Genomic DNA, 17,733 nt, shown 5'->3' with positions numbered 1-17,733 from the left:
TGGGGAGCGAAATATATCCCTGGTGGTGGGGTCTTTTTGGAGGTGGCGGAAATGTCGGCGGATGATTTGGTTTATGCGAAGGTTTGTAGGGTGGAAGGTGAGCACCAGGGGCGTTCTGTCCTTGTTACGGTTGGAGGGGTGGGGTCTGAGGGCAGAGGTGCGGGATGTGGACGAGATGCGTCAGAGGGCATCTTTAACCACGTGGGAAGGGAAATTGTGGTCTCTAAAGAAGGAGGCTATCTGGTGTGTTCTGTGGTGGAACTGATCCTCCTGGGAGCAGATACGGCGGAGGCGGAGGAATTGGGAATACGAGATGGCATTTTTGCAGGAGGTAGGGTGGGAAGAGGTGTAATCCAGGTAGCTGTGGGAGTTGATGGGTTTGTAAAAAATGTCAGTGTCAAGTCGGTCGTCATTAATGGAGATGGAGAGGTCCAGGAAGGGGAGGGAGGTGTCAGAGATGGTCCAGGTAAATTTAAGGTCAGGGTGGGATGTGTTGGTGAAGTTGATGAATTGCTCAACCTCCTTGTGGGAGCACGAGGTGGCGCCAATGCAGTCATCAATGTAGCAGAGGAAGAGGTGGGGAGTGGTGCGGTGTAATTATGGAAGATCAACTGTTCTACGTAGCCAACAAAGAGACAGGCATAGCTGGGGCCCGTACTGTGCCCATGGCTACCCCTTTGGTCTGGAGGAAGTGGCATGATTCAAAGGAGAAATTGTTAAGGGTGAGGACCAGTTCGGCCAAACGAATGAGTGTGTCGGTGGAAGGGTACTGTTGGGGACGTCTGGAGAGGAAAAAACGGAGGGCTCGGAGGCCCTGGTCATGGCGGATGGAGGTGTAGAGGGATTGGATATCCATGGTGAAGATGAGGCATTGTGGGCCGGGGAAACGGAAGTCTTTGAGGAGGTGGAGGGCATGGGTGGTGTCTCGAATGTATGTGGGGAGTTCCTGGACTAGGGGGGATAGGACAGTGTCGAGGTAGGTGGAGATGAGTTCAGAGGGGCAGGTGCAGGCTGAGACAGTGGGTCGGCCAGGGTGGTCAGGCTTGTGGATCTTGGGAAGGAGGTAGAACCGGACAGTGTGAGGTTCCCGGGCTATGAGGTTGGAAGCTGTGGGTGGGAGATCTCCTGAGGTGATGAGGTTGTGTATGGTCTGTATGTATCTTCTCTTCCTGCTAAACTGTTATCCTGTACATCATGAGCATTGAGTTTTGTGCAATAGATCTTTGTGTGAAAATTGTCAAATGCCTTCAGAAAATGCAAATACAGATCAGCAAATGTTTCCTGTCGTTCAGTGCATGTTTCTCCATGAGCTTTAATCTATTGGTTCAAACAGAATACGTACAAGACATGCAACAGAACTAGGTATCAGCAAGTTACGGTATGGGACAGAGCGATAGATCATGGTCACATTTTGAAAGGAATTATATACATCCCAGGCAGAGACAGAAACAAAATGCGATGGATGTGGAAAGTCTGAAATAAACACAGGGAGAAACTCAGCAGATCTGGCAGTATCTGTGGAGAGAGGAAAATCAAGTTAATGTTTCAGATCAATGACCCTTTTTTGCAACGGAAAGTGACCTGGTTTTTCAGGTTGTCTATTTTGGAAGTTTGTTCCGGGTGAGTTGTTCCAAAGTTTATGAATCGTTCTATGTGTAAGTAAAAAATGAGGTCTGCAGATGCTGGAGATCACAGCTGAAAATGTGTTGCTGGTCAAAGCACAGCAGGTTAGGCAGCATCTCAGGAATAGGGAATTCGACGTTTCGAGCATAAGCCCTTCATCAGGAATGAGAGAGAGTAGCCAAGCCGGCTAAGATAAAAGGTAGGGAGGAGGGACTTGGGGGAGGGGCGATGGAGGTGGGATAGGTGGAAGGAGGTCAAGGTGAGGGTGATAGGCCGGAGTGGGGTGGGGGCGGAGAGGTCAGGAAGAAGATTGCAGGTTAGGAGGGCGGTGCTGAGGAAGGAGATGTGGCTGTGGTAACGAGTCTGTTTGAGAACGTGGCTGAAGAGTTTCTGTGCAGAGGAGATGACCTGGGGGGTGCAGTGAGAGAGAGACTCACTGAAATCCTTGTAGAGGGAGGAATCGTTCTATGTCACAGTTTGTAAAGGTAGCATTCCCGAGAGATGTGGACATAAAATACAAAACCTTGTGGAAAGGAACCTCATCGGTTTTACTGTTGCTTTAGTAACTGTTGATCTGTTGCAGGGACACAACACTGATTAGCAAGGTTAGATCTCACGGAATACAGGGAAAACTAGCCATTTGGATACAGAATTGGCTCAAAGGTAGAAGACAGAGGGTGGTGGTGGAGGGTTGTTTTTCAGACTGGAGGCCTGTGACCAGTGGAGTGCCACAAGGATCGGTGCTGGGCTCTCTACTTTTTGTCATTTACATAAATGATTTGGATATGAGCATAAGAGGTACAGTTAGTAAGTTTGCAGATGACACCAAAATTGGAGGTGTAGTGGACAGCGAAGAGGGTTACCTCAGATTACAACAGGATCTTGACCAGCTGAGCCAATGGGCTGAGAAGTGTCAGATGGAGTTTGATTCAGATAAATGTGAGGTGCTGCATTTTGGGAAAGCAAATCTTAGCAGGACTTATACACTTAATGGTAAGGTCCTAGTGAGTGTTGCTGAACAAAGAGACCTTGGAGTGCAGGTTCATAGCTCCTTGAAAGTGGAGTCACAGGTAGATAGGATAGTGAAGAAGGCGTTTGGTATGCTTTCCTTTATTGGTCAGAGTATTGAGTATAGGAGTTGGGAGGTCATGTTGCGGCTGTACAGGACATTGGTTAGCCCATTGTTGGAATATTGCGTGCAATTCTGGTCTCCTTCCTATCGGAAAGATGTTGTGAAACTTGAAAGTGTTCAGAAAAGATTTACAAAGATGTTGCCAGGGTTGGAGGATTTGAGCTACAGGGAGAGGCTGAACAGGCTGGGGCTGTTTTCCCTGGAGCGTCGGAGGCTGAGGGGTGACCTTTTAGAGGTTTACAAAATTATGAGGGGCATGGATAGGGTAAATAGACAAAGTCTTTTCCCTGGGGTCGGGGAGTCCAGAACTAGAGGGCATAGGTTTAGGGTGAGAGGGGAAAGATATAAAAGAGACCTAAGGGGCAACTTTTTCATGCAGAGGGTGGTACGTGTATGGAATGAGCTGCCAGAGGATGTGGTGGAGGCTGGTACAATTACAACATTTAAGAGGCATCTGGATGGGTATATGAATAGGAAGGGTTTGGAGGGATATGGGCCGGGTGCTGGCAGGTGGGACTAGATTGGGTTGGGATATCTGGTCGGCATGGACAGGTTGGACCGAAGGGTCTGTTTCCATGCTGTACGATGTACATTGTATTCATGTTTTCAGAGGAGTATATGTGTGTGTATGTGTGGGAGTGTGTGTGTGTGGGAGTGTGTGTGTGTGTGTGTGTGTGTATGTGTGTATATGTGAGTGTGAGTGTGTGTGTGTGTGTATGTGTGAGTGTGTGTGTATGTGTATGTGTGTGTGAGTGTGAGTGTATGTGTGTGTGGGTATGTTTGTGTGAGTGTGTGTGTGTGTGTGTATGTGTTTATGTGTGTGTGTGAGTGTGTGTGTTTGTGTTTGTGTGTGCGTATGTGTGTGCTTATGTGTGTGTATGAGTGTGTGTATATGTGTATTGTGTGTGTGTGAGTGTGTGTGTATGTGAGTGTGTGGGTGTGAGAGTGTGTGTGTGCATGTGTGTATGTGTGTGTGTATATGTGTATGTGTGTGCTTATGTGTGTGTGTGTATGTGTGTATGGGACTAGATTGGGTTGGGATATCTGGTTGGCATGGACGAGTTGGACCGAAGGGCCTGTTTCCGAGCTGTACATCTCTGTGACTCTATGTGCAGGTTAGATGGATCGACCATGGGATATGGATGGCACTGGGGGGGTGGGGGTCTGAATACAACATGAAGCAGTACAGCACAGTAGATGCCCTTCAGCGGTTGATGTTGTGCTGGCCTTTTATCCTCCTCTAAGATCAGACTAACGTACATACCCTTCATACTACTAACTTGTGTGTGCCTATCCAAGAGATAGGATGTTCTGCAGAGGGTCGGTGTGGACTGAATGGGCCAAATGGCCTGGTTTCACACGGTCAGGATTCTATGTTTCCAACTTCACAACGATAATGAAGAGGGTGGACAATAGGAAACGGTCTTTTCAGGTTTGGAACTTGTGAAAGGTGTTTATTTAGATTCTGCTGACAGTATTTGAAGTTAGAGATTTAAGGGAACACATGAGACTATCACCTGTTGAGGCACTACAGCCTGGTATTAGCAAGTTGTCCAAATAACAACTCAATCCAAACAAAATGAATCTTGGAGCATCACAGGGTGGTGTTCTATTTGAATGAAACGTGATTTCCAATCAATGCTGATGATTATCTCTGCATTGTTGATGATAATGCCGTGTTCATGCTTCATCAGCCCAGGTCTGATGTACTTTATCACCCACCTCCACATATTGGAACACCCGGCTGTGACCCTGTCACGGTGGGAAGGCTGACAGATGGCAAAAGGCAAAAGGTCTTACCTCTGCCTAATGGAGGTGAAGAACTGGAATATATTATTAGACAGTAGTGCCTCAGCAAACAAACTTTCTCAGTCAGAAAGCCAGCATCATCTGACATACACCCAAGAAAAGTACAAAATACAGACAATTAGTAACCTTCCTGTACACACTGACAGATGTGACAATTAATGAATATAACAGGCGCTGGAGACAACCAGCAATCAACTTGACTTTGGTGATGTCAGACAGCAAATCAAAGATTATCTTTCATGTTAACTTCACTGGAGAAAGGGACACAGTAGTTATAGAACATAGAACAGTACAGCACAGGACAGGCCCTTCAGCCCACGATGTTGTGCCAAGAATTTATCTTAAGCTAAGATCAACCGAACCTACACACAGCTCAATTTACCACCATCCATGTACTTGTTCAGGAGTCACTTAAATGTCCCTAGTGTACCTGACCGCGGGCAGTGCATCCCCACCCCACCCCACTCTCTGAGTAAAGGACCTCCCTCTGATATCACCCCGAAACCCTCCTCCAATCACCTTAAAAGGATGCTCCCTTGTGACAGCCATTTCTGCCTTGGGGGAAAGTCTCTGGCTATCTCCTCTATCCCTGCCTCTCATTACCCTGTATGTCTCTGTCAAGTCACCTCTCTTCCTTCTTCTCTCCCCTCGCTCACTCAACCTCTCTTCATAAGACATGCCCTCCAGTCCAGGCAACATCCTGGTAAATCTCCTCTGCACCATCTCTAAAGCATCTACATCTTTCCTAAAATGAAGTGACCAGAACTGGACACAATATTCCAAGTGTGGTCTAACCAGGGTTTTATAGAGTTGCAGCAAAACCTCGCGGCTCTTAAACTCAGTCCCCCTGTGAATGAAAGCCAAAACACCATAAGCCTTCTTAACAACTTTATCAATTTGGGTGACAACTTTGAGGGATCTATACACTTGCACACCCAGATCTCTCTGTTCCTCCACACTGCCAAGAATCCTGTCTTTAATCCTATATTCAGCATTCGAGTTCGGCTTTCTAAAATGCATCACTTCGCATTTATCCAGGTTGAACTCCATCTGCCATTTCTCAGCCCAGCTCTGCATCCTGTCTATGTCACGCTGCAGCCTACAACAGCCCTCAACACTGTCTACAACACCCCCGACCTTTGTGTCATCGGCAAACTTACCAACCCACCCTTCCATATCTTCATCCAAGTCATTTATAAAAACTACAAAGAGCAGAGGGCCAAGAACAGATCCCTGTGGGACCCCACTGGTCACCCACCTCCAGGCGGAATACTTTCAGGGAGTGGGATGGGGGAGGTGTGGTGATGTGATAAAAATAGTTGATTTTAAATTGAACAAACCATTTGCAGATTTTCAGACCGAGATTGTTGCTTTAGGCCTTTGACAATATGAGGGTTCATGCCTGACCTGCCGAGAGAAAGTAAATGGGCCGTTCTAATATTATTGCAAACCAATCCAAAGGAAGAGGAACACAACAGGCCAGAAATCTCGGCAGCTTCAGCAGCAAGAATGGAATGGGAAGCAGAGATGAGGTTTGCTCAGTCTGTCATACCAGTCGGCAATCCGGAATGAGAGCCCCCTCACGGGGGAACATGAGATGGAGATCCCTGACCACAGTCACTCAGCACTAACTCCCAGCTGGGAACACGCTGAGCTCTCTCTCAGTCACTGGGAACACCCTGATCTCTCTCAGTCACTGGTAACACCCTGATCTCTCTCAGTCACTGGGAACACCCTGATCTCTCTCAGTCACTGGGAACACCCTGAGCTCTCTCTCAGTCACTGGGAACACCCTGAGCTCTCTCTCAGTCACTGGGAACACCCTGAGCTCTCTCTCAGTCACTGGGAACACCCTGAGCTCTGTCTCAGTCACTGGGAACACACTGAGCTCTCTCTCAGTCACTGGGAACACCCTGATCTCTCTCAGTCACTGGGAACACCCTGAGCTCTCTCTCAGTCACTGGGAACACCCTGAGCTCTCTCTCAGTCACTGGGAACTCCCTGAGCTCTCTCAGTCACTGGGAACACCCTGAGCTCTCTCTCAGTCACTGGGAACACGCTGAGGTCTATCCAAGTAATCCTCACGGTGGATGATAGACACATGTAGGTCCGGGAATGATTCCTTAATCATCTCATTATCATGAACAACATCTCATCCAGTATCACGTTATGAAGTTTAACAGCTGCAGCTAAAAGGGCAATTCTCAGCTGGTGCCTTCACATTTGGACAATGAGTTTCTAACAAGACCGTTTGGGGCCCAGTGTGAGATTCGCTTCAGATGCCTCTGGCCTGTTCCTTGTCTCAGTCAGGGTGTGGAGACCATTCTGGGTGGAGCCTGGGAGTGGGATCAATGTGACAGTTGGCATTGACCAACCCCCCACCATACACCAACTCACTGACCTCAAGATTCTCCCAGTCTGACACGTCCTTCCAATGAAAATTATTGCTGTTTTGAAAAATCCCATCGTGAGCTCTCTCTTCCCTCTCAGTGTAACAGCTCTGCTCCAGCCTTCCCAACAGCCCCAGATCTGTTTCGTGTTTGTATGGTTTGCATTTTAAATCCCAGCTACCTCACCCATCAGATTATTCCTGACATGGACAATTAGGCCATTCAGCCCCACCAGTCCGTGATGCCATTTACAATCCCCTCGACTCTCTGCTCCTCTTTTCTGATCCATCCATCAGAGTCCTTTTCTTTATTGGACGTACGCATGATCTGGATGTTTCTATCTATTATTTAGGACGCATTGTAAGATACATAAACAAAAACAGAAATTGCTGGAAAAGCTCAGCAGGTCTGGCAGCAAGTATGGAGAGAAATCAGAGTTAATGTTTTGGGTCACATGGCCCTTCCCCAGACCCATCTCCACAAATGCTGCCAGACCTGCTGAACTTTTCCAGCAATTTCTGTTTTTGAGTCAGGTTTACAGCATCCGCAGTTCTTTTGTTTTTTTATAAGATATGTGTGTTTTGTTTAGAATAAATCAACTTTCTAAAACTGGTGAGTTCACAATCTGACTGTAGTTGGCTGGGAACATGTGAAGATTTGGTTGTGTGCAGATTGGAATGAGGAATATAGGACCATGTGAGCCACTAGATTGGTCACAGGAAGCCACATGGTTATGTCATGTTCTCCAGGGAAGGGGCTGTGACGGAGTTCTGCATTGACCCACATGTGATGATACTGTCCTACAGTGTTAGACCATCTTGGTGATAATCTGTTCCACAAAAGGAAGTATATTCAAGCTTTTCAGCGAAATACAGATTAATTTTTTATTCCTTTCTTCCTCATTGGCTTCCCCTGAAATGCATCAATCTTATTCCCCACAGCCACTCCCTGGTGTAGAGTGAACCCTCTTCCCATTCTCGAGATGAAGACGTTTCTCCTGAATTCCCCATTGGATTTGTTGTTATAATCAGCATGAAATGAGGCCATTCGACTATTGTCTCTGTGCTGGTCCTTCTGAAAAGGAATTCACAAATGGCCACAGCTCCCTCACCCTCTCTCCATATCCTGGCATATTCCAACTCTTCTGATATTTAAATAATGTAGAAAGGAGGCCATTCAGCCCACCATGTCTGTGCCAGCGACCCCCAGACTATCCCATTATCCAGGACTCTGTTCATAACTCTGGAAGTTACAATCTTGAAGTTAAGAGTTTCTGTTTCTACAAAATTACTAGACCATGAGTTCCAAATCCCTGCCAACCCATCGCGTTAAAAATATTTTGTTCATTTCCCTCCTAATCTTTTTACAATCATTTTATATCTCTGCCCCTTGTCACTGATTTGTCTCCAAAGGGTAATAGGTCCTTGCCATTCACTGTGTCCGCCCCAGCCCCCACCATTTCAAACTCATTGATCAAAGCTCTTCTTAGTCTCTCGACTCAAAGGAGGAAGACTCCCGCTCCCCTCCCACCCGTCTCCAGCCTTCCCAATCATTCCCATAGCAACAGCTTCCCAGTCCTTGCAATATCCTTGTAAATGCCCCCTGGCCCTGCGCTAGGGCAGTTACAGCCTCTCTGTGATAAAGTAACCAATCCAGCTGTGCCCCACTTACTAATATAGTTTTAGCATAACTCGCTGGCTCTTATATTCTGTGCTGTAGTGAATGAAAGAAAGGGCTCTATATAACAGCAGAATCGTGTGGCTGTTAGAATTCTGAAATTGCTGGAAAAGCTCAGTAGGTGTTGCAGCATCAGTGTTGAGAGAAACAGAGTGAACACTTTGTTTGTGGTAGTGACTGGTTTTCAGAAGTGTACGGAGCAGAGTGCTGGAGAGGAGTGATATTGAACTCTGATCTCTGGGTGGCCTTGCACACCACTCACTGAGAGTCAGCTCTGCAGGTACAGCAGGCAGGGATGAGGGGGAATGGGAGAGGCTTTCATTGTGAGAGGTTTCACATACCGGAGCAGGGATGTGTTCTTGCAGTTAAACAGGGCCTCGGTGAGGTCAGACCTGGAGCAGCGTGAGCTCTTCTCCTTACTTGTAGAAGGCCAATAGACAATAGGTGCAGGAGTAGGCCATTCAGCCCTTTGAGCCTGCACCGCCATTCAATATGATCATGGCTGATCATCCTTAATCAGTATCCTGTTCCTGCCTTATCTCCATAACCCTTGATTCCACTATCCTTGAGAGCTCTATCCAACTCTTTCTTAAATGAATCCAGAGACTGGGCCTCCACAGCCCTCTGGGGCAGAGCATTCCACACAGCCACCACTCTCTGGGTGAAGACGTTTCTCCTCATCTCTGTCCTAAATGGTCTACCCCGTATTTTTAAGCTGTGTCCTCTGGTTCGGCACTCACCCATCAGCGGAAACATGTTTCCTGCTGCCAGAGTGTCCAATCCTTTAATAATCTTATATGTCTCAATCAGATCCCCTCTCAGTCTTCTAACCTCAAGGGTATACAAGCTCAGTCGCTCCAGTCTTTCAGCGTAAGGTAATCCCTCCATTCCAGGAATTGACCTCGTGAACCTACGCTGCACTCCCTCAATACCAGAATGTCTTTCCTCAAATTTGGAGACCAGAACTGCACACAGTACTCCAGCAGGGAAGGTTTACTCATCTCCTGGGTAGGCAGGCCTGACAGGTGGAGGAGAGACTGGATGCTTAGGACTAACTGTTGGAGTTTAGAGGGATACGGAAACATCTGCTGGAAATGTATACAATTCTAAGAGGGCCTGTAGAGACCTGATACAGGGAGGAAGATTCTTCTGGGGTCAGGGGAGTCTATCCAGGGGAGACAGTCTCGGGGGGGTGGGTACTGGGTGGGCCTTTTTGGACTGAGATGAGCAAACAGGTTGTTCAGCCTTTGGAATTCTCTAACACAGAAGGCTGCGCAGGCCGGATCACTGAATATATTTAATAAAGAGATTGATAACGTTTTAAAGGTCTTTGGTTCTGAAGGGGAGAAAGTGGGTAAATGGCATTGGGCTAGAGGATCACCCATTATCACACAAACAGTGAAGGGGGTAAAAGGGCTGAGTGGCCTCAGCCTGCTCCTAGTTTTTGCAATGCACCTGCCCCTCTGCGCACCCCCCCCCACACACAGACACACACACATACACTCTCACACACATACACACTTACACACACCCCTCACACACACACATAACCCCACACACAGACACACACACCCAAACACATACACTCTCACTCATGCCCCCCACAGACATAGACACACACACACACCCACACACACAGACACACACACACGCATACATACACTCTCACACACACACACCCACATACAGACATACACCCCCACACACATACACACACTCACAGGCACACACACACATACACTCATGTGCGTGCACACACATACACATACACAAAACCCCACCTCCACACCTACACACACACTAACATTCTGGACTGTCTCTCACTCTGGGGGTGATAACTCTCTCTAAGGGGGAGCCTCTCTCTCTGAGGGAGTGTCTCTCTCTGTGGGGGGGATGTCTCTCTATGGGGGCGGGTGTCTCTCTCTGTGGGGGGTGTCTCTGTGGGGGTGTCTCTCTCTATCAGGGGAGTCTCTCTCTATGGGTGTTGTCTCTCTGTGTGGGGGGGGTGTCTCTCTCTGTGAGGCTGTCTCTCTCTCCAGGAGGGGGGTGTGTGTCTCTCTCTATGGGGGGTGTCTCTCTGTGTGGGGGGGGGTGTCTCTCTTGGTGTGGGGGGTGTCTCTCTATGGGGGCGGGTGTCTCTCTCTGTGGGGGGTGTCTCTGTGGGGGTGTCTCTCTCTATCAGGGGTGTCTCTCTCTATGGGGGGGCATCTCTCTGTGTGGGGGGTGTCTGTCTGTCTGTGGGGGGTCTCTCTCTATAGGGGTGTCTTCTCTATGGGGGGTGTCTCTCTGTGGGGATGGTGTCTCTCTATGGGGGGGTGTCTCTCTCTCTCTCTATGGGGGGGTGTCTCTCTCTGGGGGCTGTCTCTCTCTCTCTCTCTGGGAGGGGTGTCTCTCTATGGGGGGGTGTCTCTCTCTGTGGGGGGGTTTGTCTCTCTCTCTTTCTCTCTCTGAGGGGAGGGGGGTATCTATCTCTGTGGGGGTGTCTCTCTCTCTATGGGGTGGTGTCTCTCTATGGAGGGGTGTCTCTCTCTCTCTCTGGGAGGGGTGTCTCTCTCTCTGGGGGGTGTCTCTCTCTCTCTCTCTCTGAGGGGAAGGGGGTGTCTCTCTGAGAGATGCAGAGTGTTAGGGAAGGAGTCTGGAGCTCAGGAGCCCGGCTGCTGAGGGTCTGCCCTCCAATGGTGGAACGAGGGTCCAGAATTAAAGGAGCACTCAGATCAGGGGAAGCTGTGGGGCTGGTGCAGGTGACAGAGGGAGGAGGGAGAGCAGAGGCAGTGGAGGGGGTCAGAAAGCCAGGGGAAGGGGCATTGAACTGGGGGCCTCTGTAGGTCAGTGAGCATGGTCTGGGGTGAGCTGGTGGTACACATTCAAACCTGGGCAGCTTTGCGCATATCCCCACATTTATGAAGTGTACAAATGCAGGTGGTTAGGGGCTGTGCTGGTGCAGTGGCAGTGATCCAGTCTCTGAGATAGGGGACCTGGGTTTGGGTCATTCCTGTCCCAGAGGTGGGTAATACCATCTGCTGCTGAAAGCTTATCCCTGATGTTGGTAGTTGGTTAGCAGTGTGTGGGAATGGTCTGGCCTGAAGACAGAACAAATCCCAATTTCAAATTTGTAATACCTCAAGTGAGAGAGGCTGTCAGTATGGTGGGGGAAGAGCACAGGGGTGGAATTAATTGGATAAGCTTTCACAGAGACAGTGTGGGCCGAATGGCCTCCCTCTGTGCTGTCACATCTTTCTGTTGAATGTATAGAAGATGTAGGTTTCTGGTCCCTGACATGTCTCTCCCTGTGTCTCTCTGTCTCTGTCTCCCTCTGTTTATCTCTCCCTTTGTCTCTCTGTCTCTGTCTCCCTCTGTCTATCCCTCCCTGTGTCTCTCTCCCTGTGTCTCTCTGTCTGTGTCTCCCTCTGTCTCTTTCTCCCTCTGTCTATCTCTCCCTGTGTCTCTCTGTCTCTGTCTCCCTCTGTCTATCCCTCCCTGTGTCTCTCTGTCTCTGTCTCCCTCTGTCTATCCCTCCCTGTGTCTCTCTGTCTCTGTCTCCCTCTGTCTATCTCTCCCTGTGTCTCTCTGTCTCTGTCTCCCTCCGTCTATCCCTCCCTGTGTCTCTCTGTCTCTGTCTCCCTCCGTCTATCTCTCCCTGTGTCTCTCTGTCTGTGTCTCCCTCTGTCTATCTCTCCCTGCGTCTCTCTGTCTCTGTCTCCCTCCGTCTATCTCTCCCCTGTGTCTCTCTGTCTCTGTCTCCCTCTGTTTATCTCTCCCTGTGTCTCTCTGTCTGTGTCTCCCTCTGTCTGTGTCTCCCTCTGTCTATCTCTCCCTGTGTAAATGTAAATCTACTTTCAAGCAGCTCTCTTCCTGTACGTGACACGAGTACTCACAAGTTCCGTATGGTATTTATTCCATTATGTATTTACCATGAGCTGTGAAGAGTCACTCTTCCTGCTATCACCTCATTTCATACACAGTTTCTCGCTGTGATCTCCTTCACTGTCCTTGTGTGATGCTCAGTTCTGTGTGAAACCTGAGAAGCTGTGATTATTACGGCAGGGCAGGTTATGAGATTCGACATCATTGTTCAGGATTATGAAGGGATTTTGATAAAGCAGAGAAGCCCTGTACCAAGGAGGATCAGTCACCAGGTGCCACACAGTCAGGGGAGGCAGCAAATGGAGCATATGCAGATCCTTCTTATTGCCCGAGTGGGTTCTGCCGGGCTGGAGCGTATGCTGCTGGAGAGAGAGCGAGAGAGAGGGACCCGTGGAGCTTGTTGTAACAGGCTCGATAAGAGCAAAAAGGAGGAAACATTTACACATTACAGAGAGAGAGAGCAGAGTGTGGGTCTGTTGGAGAATTCCATCAAAGAGCTGGCACAGGTTTGATGGGCAGAATGGCCTCCTCTCCTGTTAAAGCTTGCCATGCACCTTGTGGAGTTTCACTGTGGGTTACAAGTGGGAGGTGATGCATTGTGGGAGGTCAAATGCAACAGGAAAGTGACAGTAAATGGCGGGGCCCTGGGGCACACTGACGTACAGAGGGACCTTGTCTATAGCTCCCTGAAGGTGGCAGTACGTGGTACAGCATTCTCAGCTTCATCAGTTGCAGCATTGAGCAGAAAGTTGGCTAGTTATGGATGCTGCCTGACCTGCTGCGCTTTTCCAGCAACACATTTTCAGCTCTGATCTCCAGCATCTACAGTCCTCACTCTCTCCTAGTTATGTAGCAGCCAGACCTGACTTTGGTCAGGCTATATTTGGAATATTGTGTGCAATCCTGGTTCTCGTGCTATAGGAAGGTTGTGGAGGCTTTGGAGAGGGTGCAGAGGAAGTTTACCAGGATGTTGGCTGGATTGGAGGGTGTGAGCTATAAGGAAAAGTTGGGCAAATTTGGATTGTTTTCCCAAGAGCATCAGAGGCTGAGGGGCCACCTGCTAGAAGTGTTAGACATTAAAAGGAGGACAGATAGGGTGGACTGTCACCACCTCCTTCCCAAGATGGACATGTCAAATATTAGAGGAGGGGTGGGGGGAGGGGCATAGGTTTAAGGTGAGAGGGGGAAAGCTTGCAGGAGATATGCAAGGCATGGTTTTCTTACCCAGAGGGCAGTGGGTGCCTGGAACACGCTGCCAGGGGGAGGTAGTAGAGGCAGAAACGATAGTAATGTTTAAGAGGCATTCAGGCAGACACATGTATAGGCAGAGAATAAAGGGATACAGACCATGTATAGGCAGAGACTAGAGGGATACAGAGCATGAACAGGTGGAGAATACAGGGATACTGACCACGTACAGGCAGAGAATATAGGGATACAGAAATGTGTACAGGCAAAGAATACATGAATACAGACGACATACAGGCAAACAATAGAGGGTCACAGACCACGTACAGGCAGAGAATAGAGGGATCCACACACTGACACACTCCCCTAGTGAGTAAGTGTGAGCGTGTGTGATTGTGTGTGTGTGAGTGAGAGTGAGTGTGAGTGAGTGAGTAAAAGTGTGTGTGAGTTTGAGTGAGTGAGTATGTGAGTGAGTGTGAATGTGTGTGATTGTGTGAGAGTGAGTGTGAGTGAGCGTGTGTGATTGTGTGAGTGAATGTGAGTGAATGTGTGTGTAAGTGTGAGTGAGTGTGTGAGAGTGAGTCTGTGTATGAGTGTGAGTGAGTGTGAGTGAGTGTGAGTGAGAGTATGTGTGAGTGTTAGTGTGAGTGTAAGTGAGTGTGTGAGTGTGAGTGTGTATGTGTGTGAGGGTGAGTGTGAGTGAGTGTGAATGCGTGAGTGTGAGTGAGTGTGAGTGTGAGTGTGTGTGAGTGAGTATGAGTGTGTGTGAGTGAGTGTGAGTGTGTGAGTGAGTGCGTGTGAGTGTGAGAGAATGTGAGTGTGTGAGTGAGTGTGTGTTACAGTGTGTGTGTGAGTGTGAGTGTGTTTGTGAGAGATATGAGTGTGTGTGAGTGAGTGTGTGTGAGTGTGAGTTTGAGTGAGCGTGAATGTGAGTGTGTGTATGTGTGAGTGTGTATGTGTGTGAGGGTGAGTGTGAGTGAGTGTGAATGCGTGAGTGTGAGTGTGAGTGTGTGTGAGTGAGTATGAGTGTGTGTGAGTGTGTGAGTGAGTGCGTGTGAGTGTGAGAGAATGTGAGTGTGTGAGTGAGTGTGTGTTACAGTGTGTGTGAGAGTGTGAGTGAGTGTGAGTGTGTTTGTGAGAGATATGAGTGTGTGTGAGTGAGTGTGTGTGAGTGTGAGTTTGAGTGAGCGTGAATGTGAGTGTGTGTGAGTGTCTGTGTGCATGTGTGTGAGTGCAAGTGTGTCAGATTGTGTGTGAGTGAGTGTGAGTGCGTGAGTGAGAGTTTGTGTTTGTGTGAGTTGCGAGCATGTGAATGTGTGTGAGTGAGTGTGAGTGGGAGGGAGTGTGTGAGTGAGTGTCAGTGTGTGTGAGTGAGCATGTGTGAGTGTGAGTGTGCATGAGTGCGAATGAGTGTGAGTGAATGTGAGTGAGTGTGTGAGTGCTTGTGTGTGTGTGTGTAAGAGTGAGTGTGTGTGATTGTGTGCATGTGAGTATGAGTGAGTGTGAGTGAACGTGGGTGTATGTGTGAGTGAATATGTGTGTGTAAGTGTGTGAGTGTGTGTGAGTGTGATTAAGTGAGAGTGTGAGTGTGTGTGAGTGTGAGTGAGTGTGAGTGAGCATGTGAGAGAGCCTGTGCGAGTGTGAGAGTGTGTGTGTGTGTGAGAGTGTGTGTGAGTGTGAGTGTGTGTGATTGTGTGTGAGTGAGTGTTGAGTGTGTGTGAGTGTGTGTGTGAGTGTGAGTGAGTGTGAGTGTGTGTGATTGTGTGTGAATGAGTGTTGAGTGTGTGTGTGTGTGAGTGTGAGTGAGTATGAGTGTGTGAGAGTGTGAATGTGTGTGAGTGAGTGTGAGCGTGAGTGTGTGTGAGTGTGTGTGAGTGTGAGAGAATGTGAATGTGTGTTAGAGTGTGTGTGAGTGTGTGAGAGAATATGAGTGTGTGTGAGTGAGTGTGTATTAGTGTGTGTGAGTGTGAGTTTGAGTGAGCGTGAGTGTGAGTGTCTGTGTGAGTGTGTGTGCATGTGTGTGAGTGCGAGTGTGTCAGATTGTGTGTGAGCGTGAGTGTGTGTGAGTGTGAGTGAGTGTTTGAGTGTGAGTTTGTGTTCATGTGAGTTGCGAGCATGTCAATGTGTGTGAGTGTGAGTGTGAGGCAGTGTGTGAGTGAGTGTCAGTGTGTGTGAGTGAGCATGTGTGAGTGTGAGTGAGTGTGTGTGTGAGCGTGAGTGTGTGTGAGTGAATGTGTGTGTAAGTGTGTGAGTGAGTGTGAGTGTGTGAGTGTGAGAGTGTGTGTGAGTGTGAGTGAGTGTGTGTGATTGTGTGTGACTGTGAGTGAGTGTGTGTGTGAGCGAGTGTAAGTGTGAGTTATTGTGTGTGAATGAGTGTGAGTGTGTGTGAGTAAGTGTGTGTGTGTGAGTGTGTGGGTGTGTGTGAGTGAGTATGAGTGTGTGTGAGTGTGGATGTGTGTGAGTTAGTGGAGTGTGTGTGAGTGTGAGAGAATGTGAGTGGGTGAGTGTGTTAGAGTGTATGTGAGCGTGTGAGTGAGTGTGAGTGTGTCTGTGAGAGAATATGAGTGTGTGTGAGAGAGTGTGTATGAGTGTGTGTGAGTGTGAGTTTGAGTGAGTGTGAGAGTGAGTGTGTGATTGTGAGTGTGAGTGTATGTGTGAGTGTGCATGAGTGTGTAAGAGTATGTGTGAGTGTGAGTGAGAGAGTAATTGAGTGTGTGTGAGTATGAGTGTATATGAGTGTGAGTGAGTGTGAGTGAGAGTCTGAGTGAGTGTGAGTGTGTGTGAGTGTGAGTGACAGTGTGAGTGTGTGAGTGTGAGAGAGAGTGCGTGAGTGAGCGACTGAGTGTGACTGTGAGTCAGAGTGTGAGTGAGTGTGTGTGAAAGTGTGAGAGAGTGTGTATGAGTGAGTGTGTGTGTGTGAGCGTGTGTGTAAGTGAGTGTGTGTCTGAGTGTGAGTGAATGTGAGTATGAGTGAGTGTGAGTGAGTGTGAGAGTGAGTGTGTGATTGTGAGTGTGAGTGTATGTGTGAGTGTGCGTGAGTGTGTAAGAGTATGTGTGAGTGTGAGTGAGAGAGTAATTGAGTGTGTGTGAGTATGAATGTATATGAGTGTGAGTGAGTGTGAGTGAGAGTGTGTGTGAGTGTGAGTGACAGTGTGAGTGTGTGAGAGTGAGTGAGTGTGTGTGAGTGTGAGTGTGTGAGTGTGTATGAGTGTGAGTGAGTGTGAGTGTGAGTGAGTGTATATGTGAGTGAGTGTTAGAGTGAGTGTCAGTGAGTGTGTGTGTGAGTGAGTGGAGTGAGTGTGTGTGATTGTGTGAGTGTGAGTGTGTGTGAGTGAGTTGTGTGTGAGGTGTGAGCATGTGAATGAGTGTGAGTGATTGTGTGTGAGTGTGACTGTGTGTGAGTGTGAGTGTGTGTGAGTGTAAGTGTAAATGAGTGTGTGAGTTGTGAATGTGTGTGAGTGAGGGTGAGTGAGTGTGTGTGTGAGTGAGTATGTGTGAGTGTGTGTGAGTGAGTGTGTGTGAGTTGTGAGTGTGTGAATGTGTGCGAGTGTGTGTGTGAGTGAGTTGTGTGATTGTGTGTGAGTGTGAGTGTGTGAATGTGTACGAGTGTGTGTGATTGTGTGTGATTGTGTGTGTGAGTGAGTGTGTGTGAGTGTGTGAGTGTGTGTGTGAGTGTGAGTGTAAGTGAATGTGTGTAAGTGTGTGTGTGTGTGTGAGTGTAAGTGTGTGTGTGTCTGAGTGTGAGTGAATGTGAGTATGAGTGAGTGTATGTGTGAGTGAGTGAATGTATGAGTGAGTGTGTTTGTGAGTATGTGAGTGTGAGTGTGATGTGAGTGAGCGTGTGTGAGTGTGAGTGACAGTGTGAGTGTGTGTGTGAGTGACAGTGAGTGTAAGTGAGTGTGATTGTGAGTGAGTGTGAGTGACAGTGTGAGGGTGTGTGAGTGTGAGTGACACTCACATACACGCACACACTCACACACACTCAATTCCCTCATTCCTCACTCACTCCTCAATCTTCACACACACCTCAATCCTCACTGTCCTCAATCC

This window comes from Hemiscyllium ocellatum, chromosome 14 (assembly GCF_020745735.1).
Source record: "Hemiscyllium ocellatum isolate sHemOce1 chromosome 14, sHemOce1.pat.X.cur, whole genome shotgun sequence".
NCBI classification, from domain to species: Eukaryota; Metazoa; Chordata; class Chondrichthyes; order Orectolobiformes; family Hemiscylliidae; genus Hemiscyllium; species Hemiscyllium ocellatum.
This window is presented reverse-complemented; position numbering follows the sequence as displayed.